Consider the following 23,382-nt stretch of genomic DNA (forward strand, 5'->3'; position numbering starts at 1 on the left):
CTGCTGCTGCATCGACAATCGATCTATCCTGCAGAGTACTCATGACCAGCAAGCAGCAAGCAAGCCAGCAAGGGCGGCAGCAGGCAGAGAAAATGCATGCGCGCGCGTGCCGATCAATCGAGACGTACGAGCGACACCCTCCGATCGATCACATGCGACGAGAGAGAGGCCGGCCTGGTTGCCAATGCCAGCCAGGGTCCCTCTCGCCGGGCAACGCGACGCAGCGCTTGCGCGCGGCAACCCTAGCGCCCCCCAGAGACACTCAGACGCGCGCTCTGATGCCTCATCGATCACTGGCACTCGCCACTTCACCTGGAAACCCCCGCGGGCCCCACCTACGCCTTCGTCAACCTCCCGCTTGCATATTATAACAAGCCGGAATAGTCGCAGTTAGCCGGCTGCAATTCGATCATGTGCCCAAATCCGCCGCGGCCCTGTAGACGAGTCGTAAGCGAGTACGCTCTGTATGTACGCATAGGGATGAATGCACCATCAGATATATGAGGAGCTTCTGGTTCTGGATACTGTAGGCGCTGAGCGTACCCACGGCACAATGCACATTTATTTCTTCAGTTGTTAGGGCTCTGTGCATGAGTCTAACGACTCAGCAGGGCTAAAGCACATGGTGCTTGCTTCATGATCTGTTTGCAGAAAGAAGGACACTGAAGGCAAAAACTGTTAATAACGCATAATCAGTTGAATTCCACTGCCTGTAAATCTATAAATATCTTGTAAAGTAATAGAATGAAAAACTACACCTTAATTCAGGAAAATACTAGATAGTCTAGCTAGCAACCCTTGCTTCCTCATTCCACTGGATAGAAATATTCTTAGAAAGTACTATATATATATATATATATATATATATATATATATATATATATATATATATATATATATATATATATATATGCCGTCTCTTATCGTCGCAGTACACCAAGAGGACCCTTTGTCGCCTATGCCGTTCCTCTTGGTTACGGGAGGGGATTGCATAAGATGGTTCAATTGGCAGATCCGAGCACTACTACAGCCACCCCTATCACCGCCGGTTCTAAAAGTACATCACCAACGGTTTTGGATACCGTTGGATTTAAGTCGTTGGTGATAGCGGGGCCATCACCGCCGGTTCCAGAACCGTTGGTGATGTGCACCCATCACCGCCGGTTCGTATCTGGAACCGTTGGTGATGGAGACATCAACACCGCCGGTTGAAGACACGAACCGGCGGTGAAGACCTTTTTCCCATCAAAAAAATATTTTCATATAATAATATTGCATCATTTGTACAACATATATAATATATAATTATTCAAACTAGTATAATGCCCGTGCTAACGCTACGGCGGCATTTCGTAATGCAAATCAAACAACCAAAGACAATATATATTTTGGGAATGAAGCATAGATTTAAGACCCACACATAAAAATTATATTTCAGTGACACAGAAAGTTACTCCATTAATAGAGTTATTCATACATATGCATTGGGTCTTGTAGCATGAAGCAAAAGGATCGCTCACTGCAGCATGAGGCACATCATATCTAAGTATCTAACATATTATTTGTATGATGTTGATGTGCAATACAAAAGAAGCAAATGGCCGTTCAAAGCACAAATCTATTTTACAGGCTACAAATGGATGTTTTTAAATGACAATCAAATCTATGTGACTACTAAGTTCATGCATTCCAATCAAAAAAGACTTTCGTGGGCACCTTGTCAGCAAGCATCTCTGATGCAGCATCTTCACCTCCTCAGAAGCCGTACACCAACAGATTAACCGACAAAGCACTCCACATTTCGGCTAGAGCATCACATATAATAAACCAGCCCTTTGTTAGATCCAACCTTTTTAGTGGCGATTACCAACGAAATGGCACAAATATGGCATTCGTCATAAAATGATTTAGATACAAATGTACATGTAAAGTGGACACAGAAAATCTTAGTTTCACAATAAAACATTACAACCAGGTAGAAACAATGATTTATGATAGTGCGTTTCTCGACTCAAATACCTTATGCCTTTCTCTTGGCAATTGGTGCAATGCGCTTTAAATTTGAGTGGCATTCAGTCTCTATATTTAGAAATAGAATGACATAATTTGAAGAGTACACAATCTACCAACATAGCTCTCAGTATCCCACATTGCCTGATGATTTGAATTATTCAGAAAAAGGCACAAAAAAAAGCTGCACCAGTGACACTTTGGCCTTTGAGGAGCTGATCAGTTGCCACCTTGTGCTGCTCCTGCTCCTACTATCAGTAAGTGACCCTGCTGATTACAAAGACCCAAACATAAGTTAAAGGTGAATGGATAAATCTGACTCATCACATTTTATTAGCCAATTATATTCCACACAAATCCTAGGATCAGTACTTGCTGAAGTTGACATGGAATTGGATATGAATTAGTACAGTTCTTGGTTTGAAAGATATAATATAGACATAAACATCTGAAAGAAGCTAATGATAATCAGTTCATATCCCATGCAGAGCATTTTTCAATTCTTTGGCCAGCACTAAATGCAAAAAGAAAAGAGACGTGTAGAGTCTTTAAACCATTTCTACCTGAACCTTTGCACCAAGAATCTTGTGCGGCATTCTGCCGAACATCTTGCAGGCCGGTTGATAATGTGAGGAGCAGCAGAATTGCATAGTCCGTGGCTGCTCCCAGCCGCCGCTGCGCTGAGTGCCGCGCGCGGCCGGCCACTGCTCCCCGCCACCACTGCGCTGCTCTGCGACGCGCCACGCCACGCCGCCGCGCGGCCGGCCGCTGCTGCCCTGCTCCACGGCGCGCTGCGCGCAGCCGGCTTCTGCTCCCCGCCGTCGCGGCGCTGCTCCGCGCAGCGCAGCACTGCTCCTTGCCACCGCTCCTTCGCGCAGCGCGTCCGCATCCCCGCCGCGTGGCACGGCAGAAGAGGCAGGGAGGGGAGGTGCTCCGTCCGACGGCGGCACAGGAGGAGAGGAGGGCCCGTTGAGGAACAGGGAAGAGGCGGGGAGGGGAGGGAGGAGGGAGGAGGGAGAGAGAGATGGATGAGGGAGACACGGGGAGAGGGAGAGAGACACAGAATGGACGAGGGAGAGGGAGGGGACTAGATAAGGAAAAATTAGCTATCACTGTCGGCTTATCTTATAATCCGGTGGTGTTGTGTAGGCATCACCGCCGGCTCGTGTTACGACCCGGCGGTGATACTTGAAAACCTATCACCGCCGGTTTAGAACACGAACCGGCGGTGATGAGTGGTCATCACCGTCGGGTTCATTTAGAACCGGCGGAGATAGTATATCACCGTCGGTTTGTTTCAAACCGGCGGTGATAGATCGTTTGCAATAACCATATTTGTAGTAGTGGAGGTCGATCTCCACCGCTCTTTGACACTGTACCATAGACTTCTTGCGAGAAATCTATACGAAAAATAACCTTAGTCTGGTAATGGATGTTTTTGATAAAAACGTACTATATAGCTAACAAAGTGGTTGTCCAGCCGTTTATTTCATTTAATCACCATTTAATTCATTTAAATAGTGGTTTAGCCTGCATAAATAACTAAACGGTGGGTGACCATTTAGTCTGTTTAAACGTTTAGGATAGATCATAGAGATGTACAACTTTGCCATAACTCATAAACCAAATTTAACTAATTTTGATCAAATCTATAAAAAAATGATCAATATCTATGACGAGATAGTTTCATTGAATATATCGTGAAATATGTCTATAAACTTGATCAAAATTAGATAAATTTAATTCGGGATAAAATTTAAAAGGAACTATGGCAGCAGTATAATTACAATGATTAGTCGTGGTAAAATTACACTGCACACAAGCAGCACATGGACATGCGATTCTTTTCCCCCAAAATGACGGGGCTGGAAATTAAATAATATATATACTATATATCTTGGAGCAAGAAAACAAGAGGGGTCCTCAAAAGGCAAGTTCACGTACGTACCTTCCCCTGCTGCAGGCATGGCATGCGCTCGCGTGGTCCTCGATCGATCATGGATCGGTCGATGCTAGCTAGGCCCCTGGCGTAGCTGACCACCTACGCCTTACACATCTGATCAGTTGTGTTTAGATTCGTAAAATAGTGGTAAAAAGAGTCATATTAGACACTGTGGCATACTGTAGTATTTTTTATTTGTTTGTGGTAATTGTTGTCCTACTTTGACCTAACTAAGCTAAAAAAATCATCTCGTCGTGTACATCAAAACTATGCAATTAGTTTTTTTATTTATCTATATTTAATGCTCCATGCATAAGACAAAAAATTTGATGTGATAGATGAATAGTGAAGTTTAAAGAGAAAAATTGTGGAACTAAACACTGTCAAGCGCGCGCGCTAGTACCACTAGTACTACTGCCACTGCGTTGTAAGAGGTGCCCTTTGTCCTCACGCTCTTGCTAGCTGCTACCATACCATTGTGGTTGCTGCCTTGCCTCAATACCTGCTGCTGCATCATGCTTGGGGCCGGTCCAAGGTGATGATTCTTTTCTGATTTGGAAATCAAATGGTAGATTGCTTTTTAGTATTTGCTAAGCGCTTCCTCCGTTTCAAATTATTAGTTATTTTACTACATGCATAGCAAAATCTATGCATTTAGAGAAATGACCCTCCTGTGTTCGTAGACCTTGTGATTTGTGAAGCAACCAACGTCCCAAAAGTCAAACTATTCGACCCTGGTGCCTCCCTTCCGTCAGAGTTCCACATTGACTTTGCAGCATCATTTTCACACCCGATTTTTTTTTAGAAAAAAGGGAGCATCGACTTCAGCATGAGGTGTCGTACTGCCGTACTGGCACTACCACTGGTAGCTTTGAGGTGGTAGCCGAAGTAGGAAGTAGGGCATTCATCGCCCCGGCCGGCCCCTGCTGCTTTGATCGGCGTGTCCTCCTCATCCCCCTCCCCTCCCCCGTGCCGGGACGCTTTCCAGTTCGGGCGCTGCATCCCCCGCTAGGCTTTCGCCGCCCTACCTGCCTCCAGCCCATGTCCGGCGACGCCGACACCTCCCCTGGAAACCTGGCGGCGGGCCGCCGCCATGTAGAAGTGGACTCATCAGTCCGGGCACTGCGTCGCGGCGCAGCCAAAGGCATGCTGCCTGAAAAGAAACGCGGGCCATTGGAGGGAGCAGAGAGCGCATCATTTCTTTTCTTCGAACACTGTGAACCGCACCAATTTCCAGCATCCATATGCCGCGTTTAGTTTGTGAAAAGTAGGGTGAAAAGTCACTGTAGCACGTTTCGTTGTTACTTGACAAATAATATTCAATCATGAACTAATTAAACTTAAAAAATTCATCTCGTGCTAATCAGTTAGACTGTGTAATTAGTTATTTTTTTCAACTATATTTAATGCTTCATGCATGTGTCGAAAGATTCGATGTGACGGATACTGTAGGAAAAATTTTGAGAACTAAACGGGGCCATAGTCTGCGTACACATAGAGGAGATACAATTTGAGTTTATTAGCCCATTCATATCAGCAATAATCCTGCGTGGATAAAAGAGAAATAAGGTGAGAGAGTGATAGCCTGCAGGTTTACTGGATCATCTATTAGAGCAGATACAATAAGAGTTTATTAGCCCGTTCATGTCAGCATAATAATCCTACGTGGATGAGAGAGAAATAAGGCGAGAGAGTGTCATGAGCTCTTACGTACGAGACGCCTTCAGCACGAGAAACAAAGCACAAGAGTAGATTTTGGAGCACAACCTATTGGAGCACAACCTATCTCTTGCTCACGTATTTCATGAGCTTTCATTTATTTTTATATGTAAAAATTTAAGAGTAAAGTGCGTCACCGGTCCCTAAATTTGTTCGGTTGTGTCATCCCGGTCCCTAAACTCATAAATCGATCGTTTAGATCATCAAACTTGTTTGGCTGTGTCATTCCGGTTCCTAAACTTATAAACCATCTGTTTAGATCTTTAAAACTTGTCCAGTCATGTCATCCCAGTCCCTAAATTTGATTTTGAGTCTCATCTAAATCCGAACCGGACGATCTAAAACCTCTATATCAAAAAATAATTTATAACTTTTTCATATGAACTCAAATGAAGACAAACTTTATATCAAAATTGTATCTCTCGACGCGATCTACAACTTTGCAGTTGAAAAGTTTTTGAATTAAAATTGTTTAGAGTCCCAAAATTTAACTTTAACTTTTAAATTTCAAAATCTATAAACTTACAACAATATTTTGAGACCCTAAACAGTTTTAATTCAAAAATATTTCAACTATAAAATTATAGATTACGTCGAGGGCTACCATTTTGATATAAAATTTATCTTCATTCAAGTTCATATGAAAAAATTATGAATTACTTTTTGATATATAGATTTTAGATCGCCTTGTTTTGACCCATACGAGACTCAAAATAAGTTTAGGGACCGGAATGACATGATTGAATAAATTTGAGGACGTAAACATTTGGTTTTCTAATTTAGGGACCGGGATGACACAGCGGAACAAGTTTATGGACCGAAATAACACAGATAGACAAGTTTGAGGAGCTGAACGGTCGATTTGTGAGTTTAGAGACCGGGATGACACAGCGACACAAGTTTAGGGACCGGTAATGGATTTTACTCAAAATTTAATGTTCATATATCCCACAAAAGACAATCTAAAAAACAGATTATCCCACAAGAGACACCATCTAGAGTATGTCTCTAAATGGTGTCTCTAGATGACATGGAAAGGGCTTAAAGCCCCTCTTATTGCCCTTGCTCTTAATCTGACCGTTGGATCATCAATTCTACATTTAACTGTGCACAAATGCCAAAAGTGGAGCGACTTCAGTAAGCTCCGTCGTCACTTCTCTACCCATTCTAGCCTACTTACAAGCTATATACTGTTCGCTGGTATATGCAGAAGTAAAAGTGTTCAATGTGTAGTGGTGTTTTTGCTTGCCCATACGTGTATGTTCATCAGTTGGGAGCATTCGTCGGTCTAACTAGTACGGCGTCCTTGGAATGGAGGGCCAGATGTTGTTCTGATGATTTCGGAACCGAGCTCCTGTATCTTGTGCAGCAGCATCGCCTTCTCCCGCTCCAGCACTTCTATGTACCCTTCCTGCTCGCTCTGGATGCCTTCCATCTCTGTCACCGCCAACGACAGGGCCTCTGGGTCACCGCCCTCGTCGATCAAGCCTGTGAATTTCTTCAGGCTGTCCCTCATCTGTAAAAAATCACATAAGCATGTTCATCACACTATCAGAAAAAAAAGTGTGAATTTCTTCAGGCTGTCCCTGATCTGTAAAAAATCACATAAGCATGTTCATCACACTATCATCAGAAAAAAAATAAATTAATATCAAAGAGAAGATGACTCGGAAGGGTGCGGCGCGAGTAACTTGAACTGAGGCTCCGCACCTGTGATGCTATCTTGTGTCCTTTGCCAGATGGATCTGTCCCTAGCGCGTTCTTCTTTCCCGAGTCTGATACTGGTACCCTTCGTGCAATCTTTACATGGATTTCTCCGCTTTTTACCCCTTGGAGCGGTATCCATTTATCGGCAGACTGATTCGGAGAAAGCATGCTGTATTCCACGGTGCAATGGCCAATACTAGCGGTTGGAAGGACTGCGTTATGGTCCTTGACATGCAAAATCAGGGGTTCTCCTGTTTCGGGAAACTCAAATGTCTGGTTCCACTGCGGAGAGAGTGTTTTGTAAATGACCTGAACAGAAAGAACAAGTCAGCTTCAACATACTGCGACTTCTCCATAATAACATATATGAGAATTAGGTCAGCCAGGTGGCCATAACATTTTCTGAATTTTAGACGTGATAAACTGCAAAAACAATGGCAAGCCCCAGCTGCGAGAGTGTAAACTAAAAAGTGACAAGCCTCCTTGCAATACCAAGGAAGTGCTTTCATTATACTTCCTTTGTCCCAAAATGTAAGATGCTTTTTCTTTATCCTAAGTCAAACTTCTCGAACTTTCATCAAGTCAAATTTCTCGAACTTTCACCAAGTTTATAGAAAAAATGCACCAACATTGACAATATCAAATTAGTTTCATTACAAATCCACCATTAAATATGTGTATGTCTTGATAGTACATTTATTTGGTACTTTAGATATTAATACTTTTTCGATAAACTTGTTATAGAAGTTTGACTTAGGACAAAGCTAACACGTCTTGCATTTTGGAACAGCGGGAGTAGTGCTCTACGAGCTACAAATCTGAAGTAAACAATAACCACCAATAATGCCAGATACTACTAATCCAGCAGTGTCGCAAAGTTGCTGGGAAAATCAGTATGACTAGCAGCTCCAATTAGGCAGAGATCTCGTGCAAACATAGCAAGAATGCAAGATAAATTTGTAATCTAACCTTGGTTCGTTTCTTCTTGTTCCCATATTGCACCCTGACATAAGGATCACTAGTGCCTCTCAGATCGGCAGCAACAAGATCTCTGGCTTCAATTACAACCAACTCAATCCAACCAGCTCCAGCTTTACTACTAGAGCTCTGGAAAAAAGAACGAGAAGCAAAAATTCAGATGTAGAAAACAAGATTGGTAACTAACGGAGGGTTATGCAATTATCAGTAAACTGGCACTGCTGTAAGCTTCAGATATTCAAATTCATAATGTCCACTATCTTAAAAATGCTGGAAGCTCTTCGCAATCCAATTTAGTGCTTAAGAGCACATACATACCTGCATGCTATTGTCGTGATCATTCTTTATGGGCTCTATTTCAAGCCTGATCTCTCCTGATTCTACTTTTTCAAGTGGGACCCAAACATCGCGGCTAGCACCATCTAAAAGTCCCTCCAAGTTAACTCTTGCACTACCAATGCTTTCATCACCGAATGCATCTGCACTATAGCATTTGATCTTCAGACATTCACCACCAGCAATCTCATCAAACTCAAACTTGTCATTCCAAACTGGTCGAACTGTATGTGACAGCGTTTTTGTTCGGTATAGAGCCTAATAGCAAAATAAAATATTAGAATTTGTCTTAACTGAGTAGTTGGTGGAACTAAACTTCAGCAAGTGAACAACTAACCTTTCCATACTGAAGTTTCACATAAGGATCGCACTTTCCAGATTTACTATTTGCAGTGAGGGCCCTACCCTCAACAACTCTGACCCTAAGTCTCCTTCCTGTTATGGACTGAAGCTTTGGTGATCCATCAGATGAGGATTGAAGACCACTGCTCGGATAATTACTCAATGTAACCGACCCATCAGAGAACTGCCATTCTTTTAGCACAAGGCTTACAGTTAACTGCAGTCAAAAGCATTCAGAACAACTTCATGCCATCATTAATACTTTGTAAACAAAATAAACTAGAACAGGGTGGGTGTGGGAGACAAGAAATGGCATATCTTGTCTTTCTTATAGCAACCCAGTTTTAAGAATCCATTTCCAATTGTTATGCCAATTTGATTTTACATATTGTTACAATCAGAATCTTATCCAACGAAAATAGACACCCAGTTTGATTTTTATGTTACTCCAAGTTTTTTTTGTGTCTGTGTATGATTTGTCGGGGGGTGGGGGGTGGGTGGGTTAAACCTGATACGCAGCTCTCGTGCATGTTCAGGGCAAAAAATAGACCATGACACGATTAAGATGTAGGAACTGAATACGAATGATTTATAAAAAGAAGGGGTCAAGTAACAACTTAAACAAACAAATGGTGGGATGCAACTTTTTGGAAATTTCCTAATGTCACAGCCTCAGGTCTAGAAGGTAAAAGTACACTACTAATATCTATAGTTTGGGGATAAGAAGGATTAATAATGATGTTATATAATACATCATTGTACTGTATCATCAAAATAACACCTAATTATTCAGCCCTTCTAAGAAAGTATACACAGAGCTTGTAAAGTCCAATTGGATGAAATTTCATTACTTCCACTGGTTCTCTGAACATGGATGAACTTTCTCTTTCTTTCTCGCTTCAAAAGGTGTTATTAAATAAAAAAATCAGCAAAACTTCCTTATCATATAATATATCTGTTGGTGTATATATGAGCCCGTGTATAGAGGCCCATCTAGAGGCCCATGTATAGAAACTATATATACCCACACTTCTAGGGTTTGGAGGAATACATCTATTATTCTCTCCTACATGGTATTATTAGCCTAGGGTTAGGGTTCCTCTCCTCCCTCTCCAGCCGCCGGCTGCCGGAGACCCCCCTTCCTTCCTCCTTCCATCCCCTCCCTTCCTCTGCTTCGGGCGCCGCTGGCCGCTGGATCTCCTTTGCTTCGGCACCGGGCGCGTGGTCTACTCCCAGACCCACTGCGCCGGCCGCCGCTTCCTCTGGCGGGGCCCTGTCGCCCAGATCCACTACGCCGGCCGCCGACTTGGTCCTTCTCGACCCTGTAGCGGCCGCCGCCGCCACGGACCCGCCCCTGCCTGGCTCTGCTGCCGCCGCCGCCGCCGCTGCTGCCGGCGCGGGGGCTGCCTGGGCCGCGCAGGCACTGCTGCAGGCGCTGCCGCCGCCCCTGCAGGGGGCGCCGCAACCGAGGGGCCCCTGCAGCTGCCGCCCCAGCCCGTGCAGGGCCCGCAGGGACCCCTGCCGGTGCCCGATGCCGCCGCCGCCGCTGCAGCCGCCCATCGCGCCGCCGTCGCCGCGGGAAAGCTTCCCGTAGCCCCCGCGCACGCGTGGTCTGGGCTCGGAATGGCGCCCGAGGATGCGCCGCCGCCCTCCGCGGTCAGCAGGCCGACGCCGCTCTCGCCGCGGCCCTCCTCGCCGCCAAGTCGGAGGCTTCGGCGGCTCAGGAGCGGGTCCGCGTGGCTGCCTTCGCCTGGGAGCGCGAGGGCACCGCGGCCGACGCCCTCGCTCTCCGGGTTGCCGAGGCGGAGCACTTCCTCCGCGTCTCCTCCGGCCAACCCATCGTCCCCGAGCACGACGCTTCTTCCTTCCACCAGGCCCCGCCCGCTGGATCTGGACCCCGGTACGACCCGACTGACCCCATGGTTGCCCAGCTCCACCTCCAGGCCGCCGGCATCCAGAACATCAGGGCCCTGGTCACCGTCCTCCTCGACCCCACGTCCTCCTCCTACGGACACTGGCGGGATCAGGTCCTCCTCACCCTCCGCCGCTACGCCCTCGACGACCACGTCCTCGTCGACTCGCCGATCAAGATGCGGGACGTGGTGTGGCTGCGCCTCGACAGCGTCGCCCTGTCCTGGATCTTTGGGACCATCCCCCAAGATCTTCAGAACCTCGTTAGGACCCACGGCGGCACTGCGCGCCAGGCCTGGGTGGTGCTCGAGGGGCAGTTCCTCGGCAACGCCGAGTTCCGCGCTCTCCAGCTCGACGCCACCTTCCGCACCTTCGAGTAGGGGGACCTCTCCGTCGGTGAGTTCTGCCGGAGAATGAAAGGCATGGCCGATGCTCTTCACGACCTCGGGTGTCCGGTGTCCGATCGGGTCTTGGTGCTCAATGTCCTACGGGGCCTGAGCAGCACCTACGACCACCTGAAGATCTGGATCGCCCGCCAGAGGCCCTTCCCCTCCTTCCTACAGGTCTGGGACGACCTCGCCCTCGAGGAGATCACCAGGGGTCTCGCGCCCGGATCGTCCTCGCCCACCCCCGCCGCGCTCGTTGCTGCTCCACCGGCCTCCTCCGCCGCTCCTGCCACCTCCCTCCTTGGTGCTGCTCCCGCCGGGCAGACCGGAGGTGGGGGGCGTGGACGTCGCCGGCGGGGGGGGGGGGGTGGGGTGGTGGTGGTACTGGTGGCCCTGCTTCTGGGGGTAACGGTACCAGTGGGGGCCGTCGGGGGGCGCCGCCTTCGGCTCCCGCTCCCGCTCCTGCCCCTGGAGGTACGCCCTGGCCATCCTTCAGCAACCCATGGTCAGGGCGCATCTCGATGTGGCCGTTTCAGGGTCCGGGAGGGGGGCCTCGTCCTCAGCTCCAGCCGGCGGCTATGTTCACCGGCCCTGCTCCGACCAGCCAGCAGTCGACCTGGCCTAGGGGGTGGGACCAGGCCGCTCTAGCGCAGTCCTTCAGCACTATGGGACTGACGCCGCCGGTCAGCACCGAGTGGATCGCCGACTCGGGTGCCTCGTTCCACACTACTCCTGATGCCGGTATCCTCTCTTCCGTCCGACCCCCACACCCCTCTTGTCTTTCTTCCATCATGATTGGTGATGGGTCTTGTCTTCCTGTCACCGCCGTGGGTTCTGCTCCTCGTCTTCCTAATATTCTTGTTGCTTCTCAGATGGTTCACAATCTTCTTTCCATTCGCCAGTTTACTGCTGACAACTCCTATTCTATCGAATTTGACTCTTCTGGTCTTACTGTGAAGGATTCGGCTTCCCAGCGTCCGCTCCTCCGATGTGACAACCCGGGGCCCCTTTACACTCTTCGACTTCCTGCTTCCGCTGCTCCGCCTTCGGCTTCTTCTTCGTCTGCTGCTTTTACCGTGACGCCTTCTTCCACCACCTGGCACTGCCGGCTTGGACACCCCGACCGCGACGTTTTGGCTCAGCTCAGTCGTAGTACCGATGTTCAATGTACTAAGGCTCCTGCTGAGCACTTCTGTCATGCGTGCCAGTTAGGTCGTCATGTTCGACTTTCTTTTTCTTCTTCGCATGCTGCGCATATTTTTTATCTTATTCACTGTGACCTGTGGACATCTCCTGTACTCAGCATGTCTGGCTATAAATATTATCTGGTCGTGGTGGATGATTTCTCTCATTACTCTTAGACTTTCCCTTTGCGTGCCAAGTCTGAGACTTTTCCCACCCTCCTCCTTCTTTGCTTGGGTGTCCACTCAGTTCGGCCTCACCGTTAAGGCCGTCCAGTGCGACAACGGGCGTGCGTTCGATAACTCCACCTCCTGTTCCTTCTTTCTCTCTCGGGGTGTTCACCTGCGTATGTCTTGTCCATATACCTCTCCTCAGAACGGCAAGGCTGAGCGGATGATTCGCACGACGAACGACGTCGTGCGCACCCTTCTGATCCAGACCTCTCTGCCCCGCGCTTCTGGACTGAGAGCCTCCACACTGCCACCTACTTGCTTAACCGTCTTCCGTCAACTGATTCTCCTGCTCCCACTCCACACCACGCTCTTTTCGGTACCCCTCCTCGCTACGACCACATTCGTGTCTTCGGGTGTGTGTGTTACCCTAACCCCTCCGCCACCGCTTTTCACAAACTGGCGACCCGCTCGACTCGTTGTGTGTTCCTTGGATACTCCCCTGACCATAAGGGGTACCGATGCTTTGACCTCACCTCTCGCCGCGTTCTGATCTCCCGACACGCCGTCTTTGACGAGTCGGATTTCTCCTACTCCACTTCCTCCACACCTTCTCCTGACCCCGAGCGGGAGTCTCTGTTTCCGACTGATCCGGTGGTTCAGCTACCGTTACATGTCTGTCCTTTCCCTGCAGGTTTTCCCGGCGCACCGGCACCGCTTCCGGTGATCCCTGCTGCGCCTGTGCACCAGCTGGACGTGAAGAATGCATTTCTTCACGGCACTCTGTCAGAGATTGTCTACTGCTCTCAGCCAGCGGGATTTGTGAACTCGAGTCGTCCGGATATGGTCTACCGGCTCAATAAGTCTCTCTATGATCTGAAGCAGGCTCCTCGGGCTTGGTACTCTCGGTTCGCCACGTTCTTGCTAACATTAGGGTTCACCGAGGCCAAGTTTGACACGTCTCTCTTCATCTACCGCCGTGGGGATGAAACTGCATATCTGCGGCTCTATGTCGATGACATTGTGCTCACAGCCTCCAGTCAGCAGTTACTTCAGAGTGTCATCTCCTCTCTGCAACAGAAGTTGGCTATGAAGGATCTGGGTCAGCTCCACCACTTCTTGGGCGTCACTGTTGAGCCTCGCCCGTCTGGTCTTCTCCTTCACCAGCGGCAGTACGCCCTTGATATTCTGGAGCAGGCTGGGATGACTGATTGCAAGCCCTGCTCCACTCCTGTCGACACTCAGGCGAAGCTGTCTACTGATTTGGGTAATCCGGTGGCTGATCCTACTGCCTACCGGAGTCTGGCCGGCGCTTTGCAGTACCTCACCTTCACCAGGCCGGACCTTACCTACGCTGTTCAGCAGATCTGTCTCCATATGCATGATCCCCGGGAGTCACACCTTACTGCGCTGAAGCGTCTTCTCCGCTACGTCCGTGGCACTGTGGACCTCGGCCTGGTGCTTCACCGCTCGTCCTCTGCTGAGCTGGTGGTCTACACCGACGCTGACTGGGCTGGCTGCCCGGACACTCGTCGCTCCACTTCCGGCTACGCCGTCTTCCTGGGCAGCAACCTGGTCTCCTGGTCGTCCAAGCGGCAGCCGGTTGTCTCCCGCTCCAGTGCCGAGGCAGAGTACCGGGCTGTCGCTAACGGCGTGGCGGAGGCGTCCTGGCTACGACAGCTTTTGGCGGAGCTCCACAGCCCGCTCGTCTACTGCGACAACGTCAGCGCCGTGTATCTCTCCACCAACCCCGTCCAGCATCAACGGACGAAGCATGTGAAGATCGACCTACACTTCGTGCGCGACAAGGTCGCCATCGGCGATGTTCGGGTACTCCATGTCCCGACTACCTCCCAGTTTGCCGACATCTTCACCAAGGGACTACCCTCCTCGACCTTCTCGAAGTTTCGCTCCAGCCTCAACGTAGTAGGTGGCTAGTTGTGGCTGCGGGGGGGGTATTTGCCCTTTGTACTCCTTGTTCAGTCTTGAACACCGCTGCGCCGGTTGTTCAGACTACGGGGGAGTGTTGGCTTTCTTGTTGTCCAGTCTCGAACACCGCTGCACCGGTAGTTCAGACTGCGGAGGGGGGGGTGTTGGTGTATATGTGAGCCCGTGTATAGAGGCCCATATATAGGAACTATATATACCCACCCTTCTAGGGTTTAGAGGAATACATCCATTATTCTCTCCTACAATATCACATGTTCCAAGCATAAAGATGTCAAAAGCGCCAGTCAACAGGAAACTATGTAGAACTATGGAGACCAATGGAAGTTTACAACTATAGAAGTCACAGTGCCTAGTTCACAACATGTCAAGATGACAATCTCCTAGAAATATATGGTATAATGGCGGACCAGACAGGTATGGTGATGTCTTGAGAAAATTAGCCAGCACATCTTATTAAGTTTCTATCAATTGAGCATTCTTGTCTTACAATCGTGTGTGAGGTTTAAAACTGAAATAGGAATGTAAATGAACAGGCAAGGTACCTCGCCATCGATATCCTCAAATGGAACAACCATTTCAACTTCTTGTCCGCACTGCTCAGTATGTTTTGCGACAACACCAGAGTTATGCCCTATAGCCCAAAATATTGTTGAACCATCATGAACATACTTGACCTGTTTACATTAATGTTTATCTGAGTGTCCTTGGATATATAGGAAGAACCACAGTTGCCACAAGAACAGGGAAAATTCACTAAAATGAGAATAGCTTTATATCTAGAATACCTTTATCTCACAGCTTGTCAAGTAATTGAATTTGACACCACCAGAATCCAATACATATAGAAGAAACTTAACAATGCCTGTCTCTCCATGCAGTACCATGTTAAATGTACTGTTCCACGTAGGATTTAGACCATTACTGGTACTTGTTTTTCTCATCAAATTGCCAACTTCTACCTCAACAAATGTATGTGGTACCTTGTTATCAGCAATTCCAGGCATGATCCCTCCATTTGAGCTTCGGCCTGAAACAACAGTAACTGAAAGAACACCTCCAACTGCTTGTTTTCTTAGATCAACTGCTGGCAAAGAAAAACATAGTCGGCGTGGTTCGACCATTGTTTTCCCTATGGTTTCAGTCAAAAGCTTTACCTGCATGGTTCATGAAGCACACACCAGATATTATTAGATATTCAGATATAACATCTAAATTATGTTATGCACTGGCTGCCATTTTAGATAATTACAATTTGAACCTAATTCTTGGAATTTTGGCCCTAAATGGCTAACACAAACCCACCAGCCATGTCGAGACACCTGGCAACTCCATACCGGGAATTGCTTGACTTCCACCACTTCCAAATGCTACTCCAATCCTGACTTCCGGGGTAGATTCAAAAGAATAAAGTATAGCTTCACCATCAAGTATGGGTGATAATAGAAGCTGCAACAATATAAACTGAATCAGAGATAGTGTAAAAACTCTGGCACAGACAAGTGGGTGATGCAATAATGGCCACTTCAAAATTCAGAATAATTGTACATATAGTGTAATCGAGGGACAAAAGCGCTTTAACGTGATGAAAGTACTTGTGTACCAAAATTTCTCTGCTCTGCAGCAAAAAAATAATATTCATTATTATATTCAGTGAAATAACACACTCAGCGTACTAAATCACAATATGAAGTATCATGCAAATCAATTGTTGTTACAGCACTATTTCCTAACCACGCAAAACTAAAAATAGCTCAATAAAACCACTTTTTATCATTGCTGCTCATTGTAGACTACTCAACTTGATAAAATGACAGAATTCTCAGCTTTTGGAATTATGAAAAGTATTTTGCGGAGTTATAAAAAAGCAAATATAATAAGTCAAGGAACAAGACACAATGGAGAGGGGAAAGAGCATACATCTCCCTTGATGTGAATGCTGTTTATAACAATGCGACATGTCCCAATCAGCGGCTTTGCTAATTTCGCCAAAAACATTACACTCATCTCGTGGCTATTCCAATCAAAACGCAACCTCATGACTTGCTGTGAGAGAGAAAGAGAGAGAGAGAAAAAAAGAGTTTATGTTAGAGAAGGTGTAGCTACTAAATTGCATATTCCATCAAATTATGTGCAGAAATACATAACCTCTTCAGCTTCTAAGGAATACATGAAAGTAGATGGATATGTCAAACACTCAAACTACTAAAGCTACAGGGGGAGCTGACCTACTGGTCTGTACAAACAAATATTACAAAGCTGAAAGCAAAATCAGCCAATATGTAATTAAAAGTTAAAAGTACTGTGAAGTATCCAATGATTCACCTTTTCTTAATTAATCCTCTTTAATGATGCAGGACTAAGTTTGATAATAAAATAGCTAACATACTGACAACAAGCTAATCAGTGTCATATAATTTGGTGGGACCACAAACTGCCTATTACCTCTATTTCCGTCTAAAGAAAATCATGGGCAAGTGAAACTTTCAGATGCAACTGCAGTTAGACGACTGACCTGGTCACCTGAAGTAATCCAGCGCATCCCCTCATCTCCCAAGGTAGGTGGACACGATCCAAGTGAGAATTCTTGTAATTCTATTTTATCCTGGTGATAGGAAAACAAAACCTTAGTGCTAAAATCAGATGATAAATACATGAAAAGAGAAACATATTAGAAAAAAAGAGCTTACTATCAATTTTGGTTTTCGATTCTTCAAACGTCTCTGCAAAATCATAGAGCTCTGTCAGCTATGTATGGAAAATGCATGATATAGTTCTTTTATTAATTAGTATCTTTATCTGGGACCTATCCACTTCAAAGAATCAAATACACACACCTAATCTTAATAACACAACCTACTCAAAAGCTTGTCTGCCCTCTCATGATAGCAATTAATTTGCTTATACTCAAATGGACTAAAAATCTTTCAGATGCTCTAAACTTCATTCTCTAGATTACATCCCCCGCAAAATTACTAAGGGACAGTTTGTACTTGATGTCACTGTGCTTACTTTTTGAAGCTGTGGCTGAAAATGATTGTTGAAAACCTTAGTTTAGTAGGAAAATTAAACTTAGTTTGTACAAAGTCTGACCCTTGTTATCTCACAATTGTTGGTAAATAGAAACAAATCTGATCTCTGGTTGCAACTTTAATTAAAAGCAGTTAACCAGACATTAAATTTTCTAAAAGCGGTTCTACAAACAACTTTATAACTATCCACTGTCAAGCAGATCCAAAGCATAACTGACATCTTTCATGAATCAAGACTAATGGTGAATTGGTCCTAGCACCTTAGTGTCTAAAGCTCTAAAGCTAAAGAAAATACATCCCAGAGAGAAGAGCCATAGAGAACAAATATTCAGCGAGGTTGCAGAAGCAAACCTCAACAGTAGATTGAAACCTCCTCGATAGTTTTGGTTCCATGTAATTGGGCCAAATTTCTGTTAGAAGTTTGTTCAACCACTCGCAAGGCTCAATCGGTGTGGTGGGCTGTAAAAGATAAAAAGTAATATGGTTGAGAATCTATGAAAGAAATCAACAAAAATAGGAGTAAAAGAGCATACGGTTGTATTCAGTATCAGATGCTTCCATCTTTTGTTCAAATCTTCTACAGTTATCCTCCTTTTAAACCTCCCATACTGCAATAATCACACAAGTTAAGAAGACAAAGCAAACTATAGTAAGGGGGGCAGAAACAAGTCCTCATGAAAATAAAATGAGGCAGGAGCAGAAGCAAAATGATGCTTGATATTGATTTTCCCCTGGAATTATGAGCACTTTGGAGTTTGGACAACCAAAAGGGAAGATCATGACTTCATGAACAAGGAAAGAGCAATTGCTCATGCTATCATGCTTTGCTGCTACCAGTTAAACATGGTATTAAAGAGATTGAGCAAAATCCATCACAAATACCTGAATGGTAGCCCAAACAGCAGCTGCAAGGGGAACCCAATTTGAGAATGGCACAACCCACCGTTCGACGAACCATGCAAAGAGGCCGAGTGGGATCAGGAAGGGCAGCAAGGGCTGCTCCACCATGACCTGATTAAAGAACTCCCGAGCATCCTTGCCATATAGCTTCTTCAGCTTCCTCACCATGGTTCCTGCCTTCGGTGCCTTGTCTCTGTAGCTTCAGCAACGAGCTCCTTTTAACACCTCTCAGAGTCCTGTACGAGACACCTTCACCTTGGTACAGATACCTTTACCACTTTATGCCTTTGTTTCCACTAGATCCTGAGCTGCTGTCGTCCTAGCTCACTCCCTCGCCCCCTTTGGCACTGTGAATAATGGGTACCTGTCCACCTACAATTCAGGCCGAATTAATACCCACAAGAAGAGCGACACCTAAGAAAAAGCATGAGATGAGTGTGACACATTGCCCCCCCACTAATTGAGATCTTTCACATCCCCGGCTTCTAGAGTTAGGACCTCAAATTTTCTATCCTCTCGTGTTGACTTTTTTAATGGCTCGCATAAACACGAAATTGACCCCAATAATCTCTTCAGTCAAGTCAACAGGTTAATTATACCACACAAAGAATAGATGTCTTCTAGATCACATAAACAAGAAACTAAATCAATCGTAACATACGAAATCATCCAGAACAGCTGAATTGACCCCCACAAAAAAAGGACTATCAGTAATCGCTCAAGTTGCAGAGCAAGATTGCTGGTCAAGATGGCAAAGGGTAGCCAAATGGCGAATCCTCCATGAAAGCAAACTAAGGATGAAGCAAGACTTCCAGTGAGAGAACGAACCAAATGAGCGCTGCAGGTTCCAGTAAACCTATGTTGCAGGCGAGCGGCGGCGGCGCCTCGGACCTCCTCCCGCGCGGGCGAGCGGTGGCGGCGCCCGGCGCCCCGGACCTCCGCTGGCGCGTGAGCTTGGGCGCGCGACGAGGAGGTCCCTCTCCCTGTTGGCCTCCTGTCGGCCTGTCGGCTGTGCCAGCGCCACGCCTCCCACCGTGCTGCGCGCGAGGTAGAGGCCCGCGCAGGGCAGGCCGGCGTGGAGGACAATGGGGCAGCAGAGGAAAGATCAACCAAGAGCCCGGCCCCGGAGCAAGGGACAGGAGGGTTCTACTGGTGGGATTGAGGAGGGCTGGGAATGGGAGGGAGGAATCGAGCGGGCTTTGGGCACCCCCATTGTTGGAACTTGGAAGGCGTCAAATTTGGAAGGTGGAACTCATCGCCTACCACGGCCGCGTGCTCGCTGCCGTTTCCCTTCTCTTTCTTTGCGCGAGTTAATTAATCGACTACGACTATGACAATGGCCTACACTTAGGGGTGGTAATGGGCCATGGCCCTAATGGCCTCTTCACAGCCCAATAAAGCCCTTAAAATTTTTAGTTCAAAAATACATATGTTTAGAGCCCGGCCCTTTTAGGGCCCGATCCTTAGATTTTCTAGTTCAAAATGTTGGGCCCTTTACCACCCCTACCTACACTAACACTGTTAGATGTTAGTGTCAATTTCTAACACAGAACTAACACTAATACTTGAGGTGTTTGGATGCTAGTCTTAGTTTGACAATAAAATCACTTTTTCAATCATTTAACTCATTTAACTCTCTTTGCAGCCGCATCGCCCCGACGCCGCTCCGCTGCACCGCCGCGCCTCCGCCCCGCCGCGCAAAGCTCCCCCGCCACCCGCCGTGGCCGCTCCACCCCGCGCGCCGCCGTAGCTCCGCGTGCAGCTGGGCGCGCGCCGCAGCCGCGCTCGCTCGAGCTCCGCTATTGCGCTCGACGCTCTCGCGCACATTGCCATGGGGAGCCCTCATGCCGCGCCTCGCCGCCGAGCAGGGAGGTCGCCGTGCGCGCGGAGCTCGCGTGCTCGCGGAGCTTGCGGCCCGGCCTATGTCGGGGCCGGGCCGCCACGCCGGGGCCGGGGCAACGCCGCCGCCCTCACTCGCCCCAGGAGGAGGAAGGGGGGCGCCTCGCCGGCCTCACGCACGCTGCTCCGCCGGCGGCTCGCGCGTGCCGCTCGGGAGGAAGGGGCCAAGGCTCTGCCGCCCGCAGATCCGCACATGACGACCGAGCTCCGCCGCGCGCGGATCCGCTCGAGGCCGGGCGAGCTCCGTGCCGACGAGCTCAAGGCCGACCGGCACGGCAGAGGGAGGAGCCGAGCGGCGGCGGCGAGCCATGGGCGGCGGCGAGCGCCCCCGCCCGACCCCACCCGCGCGGCGGCCACGAGCTCCGAGGGCGGTCACGAGCTCCATGGTCGCCTCGGCCGCCGAGGGAGGGAGCATGGAGGCCCGCCGCGCGCCGCTCATCACCCCGACCGCAGCCGCTCGAGGGAGGAGATCTGGCGCAACGAGTAGAGCCTCCACAGCGAGAAGGGAGGAGCACCGCCGCGAGGTTTCGGCTCTAGCGCGGCGAGGAGGGCCGCCACGTCGAGGAGGGAGGAGCGCCGCCGCGAGGATCCGGCTCCGGCGCGGCGAGGAGGGAGATGGCGGAGGGGGGCAGGGGACCGGCGGCTCGGGTGGGGTTGGAGATGGGAGAGAGAAGAAGGAGGAGAGAGAGAGGGACTTCTCCTTTTCCTGTGGACCCCACCAAAACTAACACAAAAAATACCTCTTAGAGGTGCTAGTTTTTTGGGGGTGTTAGTTGCATCTAACACAAACTAACACATCTGTTTAGGTATTTAGGTATTAGTTTGCTCTGATTTAACACAAACTAACACTAACATAGGATATCCAAATAGGGCCAATGAGATCTGTTCCGGTGATGGGGTTGGTCGAGACGACGGCGTGCTTTCTCTGACGAAATGCTGACCCGGCCGGGCCGGCCTGTCTCCGCCCGCCTCGCTGTCTGTTTTCTTGGCGGGCGCCGCCGGTAACGGAAGGCGGCAACACCGTCAGCGGTTGATTCGTGAGGTCAACGGGGATGCTGACTGCGTCCGGGCCGTGCCTTTGAGCAAACCCAAAGGTAGATTTCCGATCATTTACCACTATAAAAAAGGACTTTCGAACATTTATCTGAGTTTATTTACTCTCTGCAAGCAGGGGCGGAGCTAGGAACGAAAGGAAGGGCAATGCCTCCAAAATTTTAGGGGGGGGGGGAGCTGTGGGGGGGGGGGCTCCATGGCGTTTTGGGTGGTAGGGGGCTCCAGCCCCCCTAGCCCCACCTTAGGATCCGCCACTGTATGCAAGCCTTTTCCTTTGCTGCCATCCACATCTGTTTCTACCGTTAATGAGGTTGTCATGTATAGGGATGGTGGATGTGGGCATATGGCTCTTTTTCTACTGCAATTAGGCAAAGTGTTTGAACATTGCTATGGCTATTCATCAAGTTTAGATATGCTTATGGTGAGTAGTACACTTAAATGGATCTGACTCATATTCTTTATATGTTTATATACAAGTGATCAAGGGCTGAGTTGGACTCTGAAGAGAGTATTAAGATCATAGATCCATAACTTCATACGTCCGTACATATCCTTTATCTCGGTCATCTCACATATCGAGTAGACTAGACCACACCACGTGGATCCAACAGCAATGTCATCTGGTTCTTGAATGGATGCCTGTTTGATAAGTTACTATCCATCGTCGTCCAAAGGGTCAGCGTCAGTTAGTTGTGACTTGTTTGGAGACTTGGAACCCATGTGCGTGCACGGATCTGAATACACCATACGAGTGTTCGTTTACTAGAAGCCTAGAAAACGTCCGAGTCAAAAGTCGTCGTCTCGTGTCGAGACCTTTATGTGTTTGCCTTCTTCTTCTGCTGTTGCTGCTGTGCAAGACGAGGCCCTACGTTGTTGACGGGCGCAGAAGCTTCGTAGGTCCATCACTCCATCCTTACATGTGAAGGCTTCTCGTCTCGGTGCGGTAGAGAAACACCACTAGTTATTTTAAGATTAAATTGTACCGGCCATACAACAATTTGTCAGGTGGGTGCAAATTAGTCCAACAACTTGTAAAATACTTAATTTAATGTAATAACTTGACAGATGGGTGCAGATCGATCCAACAACTTGTAAAATGCCCAACTTAATGCAATAACTTGAAAAATAGGTGCATTCACAGTCCAAACATTACACGGCAATATAACTAACGCAAATTCTCAATAAAGAGTATATTCATGTTTGGACAAATTATTAAGTATTATTTGACCATTGATTTTTGTGTTGCGCCTGCGTGGCAATGTATTTTGCCAGAATAAAAACCCTCCCTGTTTAGAAATTAGTGTTATGTCTTTACATTAATTATTTTTGTATAGTGATTTAATTTTAATTAAAACTATTTAATTTGACACTGTTTATGATTTGTTTGATTATATGCACTGTTGAACTAAAAAAGTCAATACAATGATGCAAACTATTGATATCTTTTAGGAGCTTGGTACACATATTTTTAAAGTATCATATATTCGTTTTTAAAGTCTCAAAAGGAAAATGATCTAAATAAACAGAAATAAACATAAGCATTGTTGAATACATGAGCAGAAGCGCAGAAAAACCTAAGGTTTCAGGGTCTCTCTTATGAACTTCAGTGTTTGGGTGATGCTAATGGTATAATTCTATTTTTTGCATTCGAACTAATAGAAAATTGTACATAGTTGAAAAGCAACAACCGGATCACCATCAATAATTTTCATTTATAAAATTTAAGAATTATTGACGTTCATCTACTTTGCTTAATATGTTGCTGTTGTAATGGTGGTTAAATAATATATTATTTTTAATAAAACCAAAATTAATTTATTTTGAGAATACAATTATTGGTGTCCATTGCGATACAAAAATCTACGGTC

General features: G+C 47.3%; 1 long non-coding RNA gene and 1 pseudogene across 1 annotated transcript; both read right to left on the reverse strand.

Moving 5' to 3' along the window:
- Window positions 1-1,903: 1,903 nt before the first annotated feature.
- LOC120672228 lies at window positions 1,904-3,297 on the reverse strand. Its single transcript, XR_005674011.1, has 2 exons — window positions 2,565-3,297; window positions 1,904-2,277 (listed from the first exon to the last, which is right to left on the reverse strand). It is a non-coding gene; the product is annotated as an uncharacterized LOC120672228 (long non-coding RNA).
- A 3,400-nt stretch (window positions 3,298-6,697) lies between these two features.
- On the reverse strand, window positions 6,698-19,844 carry LOC120676793 (annotated as a pseudogene).
- Between the last annotated feature and the right edge of the window lie 3,538 nt (window positions 19,845-23,382).

The sequence above is a fragment of the Panicum virgatum genome, chromosome 5N, assembly GCF_016808335.1.
Source record: "Panicum virgatum strain AP13 chromosome 5N, P.virgatum_v5, whole genome shotgun sequence".
NCBI lineage: Eukaryota > Viridiplantae > Streptophyta > Magnoliopsida > Poales > Poaceae > Panicum > Panicum virgatum.